Source organism: Nannospalax galili, unplaced genomic scaffold, assembly GCF_000622305.1.
Source record: "Nannospalax galili isolate Female #2095 unplaced genomic scaffold, S.galili_v1.0 scaffold563, whole genome shotgun sequence".
Lineage (NCBI taxonomy): Eukaryota > Metazoa > Chordata > Mammalia > Rodentia > Spalacidae > Nannospalax > Nannospalax galili.
The window spans coordinates 1,401,926-1,409,775 of NW_008350459.1; positions in this window are offsets into that span (position 1 = coordinate 1,401,926).

Consider the following 7,850-nt stretch of genomic DNA (forward strand, 5'->3'; position numbering starts at 1 on the left):
ATAAGCCTTCATTTTGAATTTGAAATCAGATGTCCAAACAGAATGAGCCTCTCCTGTAAGGGAAGATTGCAGAACTCTCGCCTCACTAGGGAGGTCCTATGTCTAGTCTGTATCCTTTTTCTAAACTTTTGTTTGATGTTCACATTAAGATATCAATAATAGAAGGGTAAGTTATTTATAGCCCATTGCATTATAAAAACCTATTGATTAAATAGTCTTTCATCCATGTGTCCCCTAAACCTTACATATTTATTCTTTAAAAAAAAAGATTTATGGGTTGGAGAGATGGCTCAGTGGTTAAGAGCAGTGACTGCTCTTTACCTGGGTTCAATTCCCAGCACTCACATGGCAGCTAACGAGTGTCTGTAACTCCAGTTCCAGGTGATCTGACACCTTCTTCTGACCTCCATGGGCACTGCACATCATGGGTGCACTTATACCCATGCAGGTAATACACTTATACACATAAAAAATTAAAAGAATGAAAAAAGACTTACTGCTGTTTATGTATATGTATGTATGTGAGCCATGTGAGTGCAAGGGCCCACAGAGACCAAAGAAGGGAGTCAGATCCCCTGGAGCTGGAGTTGCAGGTGGTTGTTAGTTGCCATACGTAGGTGCTGGGAACCAAACTCTCATCCTCTGCAGGAGCAGCACGATATCTTAACCATGAATCATCTCTCCAGCCCAACTCTTTTTATTCTTAGTAACATGTGGTAGAAATTAGAAGCTAAGGTTATGTAATACATAATAAACTAGTTTTAAACATTCTCAAATTCTAAAAACAACAACAACAATAAACTTGTATTCCAGAGCCCATTCTACGTGCTATGGCCCTGCTAGTTCATGTACTCACTGTAATGTTCTGGGAGTGGCAATGGTGACTGTCCTCATCGTACAGGTGGGAAAGAGGGACAGTAACTGAGGCATAGACAGGCTGTGCACCTGGCATAATGTCCCACTGTGTACAGTAGCCGCGTAGGCATTTGGGTCCTGGTGATCTGGCTTCTGCTTTCATTCCTCAAACTGTTTCATATTTGTTTAATTCTGAGAACATCAAAATGAGGGAAGAGTAGTTTTCTCATTTCCCTGCTATTCAAAGATGTGTGTTAAGAGGAAACATTTGCCGCTCAGCTTTGTGTACTCTCTGAATTTTTATGTGCACGTCCATTTAAGACATCAGTGGTTTCTCTCCATGCAGTTTTGTAGCATTCTACCGTTGTGATACACTCCCAGGCCAAAGGTTCTTTTCACCCTGAGTCTTTGGCTGCTCAGTGCTCCATTGTACAGAAGCACATAATTTCCATAATTGATTTCTTAGTAAAAGATGCACGTATTATTTCCAAATCTGCAGTAAATGTCAGTGCGCATTATTTCTTTTTGGCATACGCTTGGCTATTTCTTTACATTAGATTCTTAGAATCACTTCTGGGTGAGGCAAAGGAGATGCCCATTTTAGGTCTCTTTATTGATCTTGCCAATTGTCTTCCAAGATGTCTGGCTTAAGTTTCATTAACATGAGTAGCAAACAAAGGTGCCAGTTTTTCTGGATACTGGGTATCTTGGGGCTATTCTTCTTTGTAATATATTTATTAAATAAAAGCAAAAGAAAAATGTTCTTATTTCAATGTTTTCTTTTTTTTTGAGAGAGGGTCTCCCTGTAGCTCCAGCTGGCCTAGAATGCACTATGTAGACCAGGCTGGCCTTGCTCTCACAGAGATTCACTTGCCTCAGCCTCTGGAGTGCTGGGATTTAAAGGTATGTGCCACCATGCCCAGTGATGTGCAATTTCTTGATTTGAAAGTTCAAAAATCAACAAAAAATCAGTTATTTCTTCAATGGGCTTATGTACACAGATCAGAATGTTAAAGGAGCAAAACATACATTGAAAAGTATGTCTTTGCAATTCCTATCGGCAGTCTTTTCAGGGGAAACCACTGTTAACCATTTCTTGAGTAGCTTTCATACACAAAGACATGCGCTAGTGTGCATTCACACACAAATTCTTTTATTCTTTGAAAATTTCATACATACATTCAATGTATCTTGGTTATATTCACCCCATATTTCCTATTTCCTGCTTCCCCTGGACTCCCCTCAACACATCTCCCTCCCAATTTTGTCTTTGGGGCTGGAGAGATGGCTCAGTAGTTAAGAGCACTGGCTGTTCTTGCAGAAGACCCAGGTTCAAATCCCAGCACCCACACAGCAGCTAACAACTGTCTGTAACTCCAGCTCCAGGGGATCAGATGTCCTCTTCTGTCCTCCACAAGCACTACATGGATGTCTTACATGCATGCAGGCTATACACACATACACCTAAAATAAAAATAAAATAAAAAAAGATATTCTAAAAAAACCAATTTCATGTCCTCCTTTTTTTTTTTTTTTTTTTTTTTTTTTTAATGACACATTAACTTCAATTAGCGATGTCCATATGTGCTTGGGTGTAGGTGTCCACTGGGGAACAGGCAACCTACAAATGCCCCCCCCCAAAAGTGGCTCTCTCAGTACCCAACCATGCTGCAATTTTTAACTGCTTTGATCTTGTGTGGATAACCCCAGCTGCTGTGAATCTGTGTGTGCAATAGCCATGTCATATTCAGAGGCCAGCATTTCACATCACTCTTCCCCATCTTCTGGCCCTTTCTTTCTATCTCCTTTTCCATGATTTATCCTGAGCCTTGGGAGACGGGGTTGATATAGTGGTTCCATCTAGGGCTGGACATTCATAGTTGCTTATCGGCAGCACTTTTTATTATACAAACGGAAGCGTGCTGTTTGGCCCTTGTTCTTTCTACTTAACACTATATCTTGGTAATTATTCTATATCAATACACAGAAACTATCCTAATATTTTGAATATCTGCATAGTGTTTTATTACAAACATCGAAAATATTCACATCTGTTTCTTGGCTATGAATGTTACTTCCTTTATAATTGCCTGACTGTGTTCTTTGATCATTTTTTGAATTGTGGTTTTAACTTTTTTGTTATTGATGATTTGCAAGTTTTTCTTATAAAACAAGCTTACAAAGCCATTTGGACTAAGTGATGTAAATTTCGTTGTTAGCTTTTTGTTGTTTTGTGGTGGTTTATTTTTTTGTTGTTTTCTGTTTTCATGTGGCTATGGAGAAGCCTTCTTGTGTAATCAAATCTATCTCTTTTTTGGTTTTGGTTTGTGATTTTCCTGGACTACCATGTGTCTTCATTTACTTGAATTCTTTGAGCATAGTTAAGTTAACTATTGTGAACAATGCTACTGGGTTTGCAAATATCTTTTTGAGGTTCAGTTTTTAATCATTTTGGATATTTACATGGATGTCAGATTGTTGGATCATGTGTTCTACATTTTAGTTTTTGAGGATTCACCATATTATTTCCCATAGTAGTTTCACCCAGTCTACAAACTGACCAACATTGTACAAAGGTTCTAATCTTTCCTTGTCCTCACCAACACTTGACATCTTCTACTATTTATTACATGCATTTATTTATTTTGTGTGTGTGGCAGAAGGTATGCTTGCCACCATGCATGTGCAAAGGTTCTAGAACAACTTGTAGGGGTCACTTCTCTCCTACTATGTGGATCCTGTGGATCAAACTCAGGTCTTCAGGCTCAGTGGCAAATACCTTTACCCACTGAGTCATTTCACCAGCCCAACATTTCCTGTTTTTTGAGACCATCTCATCCTGATGGGTGAGAGGATCAGTTATTCTAAATATAACTTTTGTTAGAATTTTAAAGAAAGATACTATTCCAACTTCTGATAATCCATTAAAGCAATATCATAAGCATGTGACCATAAAGGCTTGTAGTTGGAAGGCTTGTTTTATATAAGTCCATTCCATTTTACATATGCCTTATTTGTAAACTAACTTCTAATAGACATGAACTGAAATTCAATTGTGGTCAAAGGAGATTTAGGTTTGTGAATGGGAGTTGATTAAGATGAAATGATTCATTAGCTTTTTTTTGACTTGGGAACTGTTGATGGCTAAATGTTCAGTAAAGAAGAAATTGGGACATTGTAGAAACAATGTTTACCTCTGTTCCTACTGATGTCAGCTTGAAAAATGAGGCCAGCATTCAGCATCCAGCAGGTATTTTCTAGTCTCTGAAGGGACCAATTGGTAAGAAGGGGATCAGTTGGAGAGGAAGAGGGAGGAGAAAGTGTAATGGGGATGAATATGATCACAATACATTGTATACATGAATGAAATTACCGAAAGTTTAAACACGATAAAAAGATTTCTGATATTTAAAATACAGGCAGTACCAGCAGAAACAATCATATTTGTACTATCACACAAAGCTGTGAAGACTAAATGCGCTAAGATAGGAAAGCATTTAGCAGAGTCTTGTTCATGTAGGTGCCAAATTATTGCAGAGGTTGTTGTTGTGATTATCCTGAGATTGTTGTGAAGGTCAATCAGATTTTGGTTATTATTCCAGATACTCAAGATAAAGGTGTGAAGCTGCAGTGTAGACTTTTTCCTAGGGGGATTTTGCTACACTCTGTAACCTCTGTTCCCCTTCCTACCTTCCTTTCCCGCCTTCCCTTCCTTCCATCATCATGAAGGGATTCCAAGTCTAGTTCTGGTTGTATATTTCAACCAGTGTGAGGTGAGGCCCAGCTGTTGGCTGTAGAGCTGTGGCTGTCACCTCTTCAAAGTGTTCCAGATAATGTAAATCAGTGATTTGTTTTCCATGAAGTTCCCCTTCACTCTCAAATGACAAGGGAGTCCTTGCATGCTGTAACGCCTCACCTTGGAAATCCCACTCTCTAAATGTGGCCGTGCTATAGATTAAGTAAATTAGTTTCAGCTTTGTGTCCTCATGCTTCATGGGCTGAGCTCATTTTGAACGTCTGTCTTTAGATACCATATTCTGTTTTTCTGTTTTTCTTTTTCCATCATGCACCCAATATTTATGTGACAGACAGCATGCTCTGTTCTTGTCTATCACTAGAGTTTCAGCAAATCAGTCTAGATTTGTGGCTACAGTGTCACAAAGGTTCCCGTATGTATGGTAAAACAAGTGTTCTCTGAGGCCCTTTCCCTTTCCACCCCCTGATGACTGGGTTGTATCCTGGAGCTGTGTCCTGGGCCATCGTGACATTGTGTCCCTGTGACATTCCTCAGCTAACAAGTTAGCTCTTACCTGCTAAAGGACCACACTGTGTCTTTTCTCTCCCTTGAGCTTCTTTTTTATTCCCTGGGAACATTCTTTCACATTTTCTTGAAGCTTCCTTAGTTATTTTTAAAGATATATTTTTAAATTATGTGTACATTTGTGTGTGTACCATGGAGGCCAGAAGGTGTCAGATACCCCTGAAGCTGGAGTTACAGGTGGCTGTAAGCAGCCTGACATGGGCCCTGGGAACTGAACCCAGGTCTTCCTCAAGAGCAGCAGTGCTATTATATATATATATATGAGTTTGTGTATGTGTGCATACACCAGAGAGCCACATTGGTGCCTCCTTCCATTGATCTCTACTTTTTTTTTTGAGTCAGGATCTCTGATTGGATCAGTATCTAATAATTGGCTAAACTGGCTGGTCAGTGAACTCTAGGGATCCTTCCCCCTACCCCAGTGCTAAGCTTGTAGTCGTATACCACCACACCCAGCATCCGGCTTTTATAAGTATGATGGTGATCCGAATTCAAGTCCTAATGCTTGTATGGAAGGTACTTTACTGAGTAAGCCATCTTCTCAGGTCTTCCTTAGTTCTTTTTGATAATTCCATTTTTATAGTTTTTAAAACACTAAGCAAAATGCTGTCAGAACTTGTTTCTGATATGTGTGTCTATATGCCTACATTTGTGTTAGTCGCAATGCCCAGTTTTTTCTTTGGTCCACAGAAATTTTAAAATTTCTCCTTATGATTTATCCTTGAACTCTAGACTTCTACTAAAAACAAGATTAAGGCTGGTGCTGTGTTCAAAGACCACCCATGTTTAAGAAGCAACATTTTTTAGGTGCCTCTTCCCGTGCGCCTTGTGACATCCCTGTGCCAGCTGTCAGCACAGATAAGTCTGCAAGAGGTGGCTGAGTCAGCCTCCCAGCAGCCAGGATCCTTTACAGCAAGAAGCTGGATCTGCTTCTGACCCAGGTCTTTCAGAATTGGCTTTCCTAGCAGTCTGTAGCAAGGCCCCTTACTATCTTCTGCCGGGCACCATCTTCCTCGAATGCAAATTCCTCCTCCGCTTCTGTTCCTCCTTTTCTGACTCTTTCACCTCGTCATCCTCCTCTTCCTCCTTTGCCAGCTTAGTTTAGAGGAGTCTCATCATAAGGCTTTCTCGCTTTCAAACCAGAACTCTCTGCGTCCCCTTCTGCGCACCTCCGTTGATCTTTTTGGAGTAGGTTTTGCCATTTCGTGTTCCAGCTCTTTTGCTGCCCGTGTCACCACGCAGGATAACAGCAGGGTAGTGTTTCTTTTCTCACCGTGGGAAATCATGATCTTTATTATTATGTCTTCAAGAGTGTTTTAATTTCATTATTTATGCTTCAGGAAACTTCAGGGGTAGGATAATTGCCTAATAATTAAAGATGATTGAATCATTGATACTCATTTTTAAGGTGTATTTTATAGGTTTATTGAGGTATAATTTAGAATGTGCAGCTTGATACTTTAAAAAAAACCAACTAAGGGAGAGTTGATCTTCTTTTAAGGAGAGACTCTAGATTGGTTGACTAGACTCCAGTGGATGAACTTGCACTGAGACACATCTGGGTACACAAAGTTGACTCAATAGGCCTTAACATCTGTGCCAGAATGCATGAATTTCTCTCTCTCTCTGTGTGTGTGTGTGTGTGTGTGTGTGTGTGTGTGTACTTGACTCAATAGGCCTTAACATCTGTGCCAGAATGCATGAATTTCTCTGTGTGTGTGTGTGTGTGTGTCTGTGTGTCTGTGTGTGGCTATGGGGAGGTGTGGATGAGGTATAATGATGATTAAGATGTTTTGTACAGAATGCAAAAAAATTCAGTAAAATACATATTGAAAACAATATTAAAGGACATGAAGGGGAGGTAGTTAGGTGTGGGTGGGTCTGAGAGGAGATTGGGGAAGGGTTCTGAGGGAGGGGGTCTAAGTATGACCAAAATACACTATATGAAAGTCTCAAAGAATCAATAAAAATATTATTTAAAAAAATAAATCTTGGGGCTGGAGAGATGGCTCCGTTGTTAAGAGCATTGGCTGCACCTGAACAGGACCCGGGTTTGGTTCTCAGCACCAACATGGGGGCTTATAACCATCTATAAGTCCAGTTCCAGGGTATCCAGCACCCTCTTTTGGCCTCTGTGGGCATTGCACTCATAGGTGCACTTACGTACATGCAGGCAAAACACGCATACACATAAAATAAAAGTTAAAAAGTTGTGCACAATTAGTGTACGTAGTATGATGTTTTATAGGTTGCATATAGACAGTAAAGTGGCTACTGGAGTGAAGCAATTTCATGTGCATCACTTCATACAGTACTCATTTTGTGTGTGAAGATCCACCAATATCTACCCGTTAAATAAACACCTAGCACAATGCAATTTTATTGCCCATAGTTCTTGTGTTATATGTTAGGTCTCTAGGATTCTTCATCCCCCATTTGCTACTCTGTATTCTTTGATCATACCTCCCCATTCCCATTCCCCCCTTTCTTCCTGGCTATGGAACCCACTGATGTGTTCTAGTCTCTCTCTCTCTCTCTCTCTCTCTCTCTCTCTCTCTCTCTCTCCCTCTCTCCTCTCTCTCTCCTCTCTCTCTCTCCCTCTCTCTGTCTCTCTGTCTGTCTGTCTGTTTCTCTCTCTCTCTCTCTCTCTCTTTCTTTCCCACCCCCCCTCTCA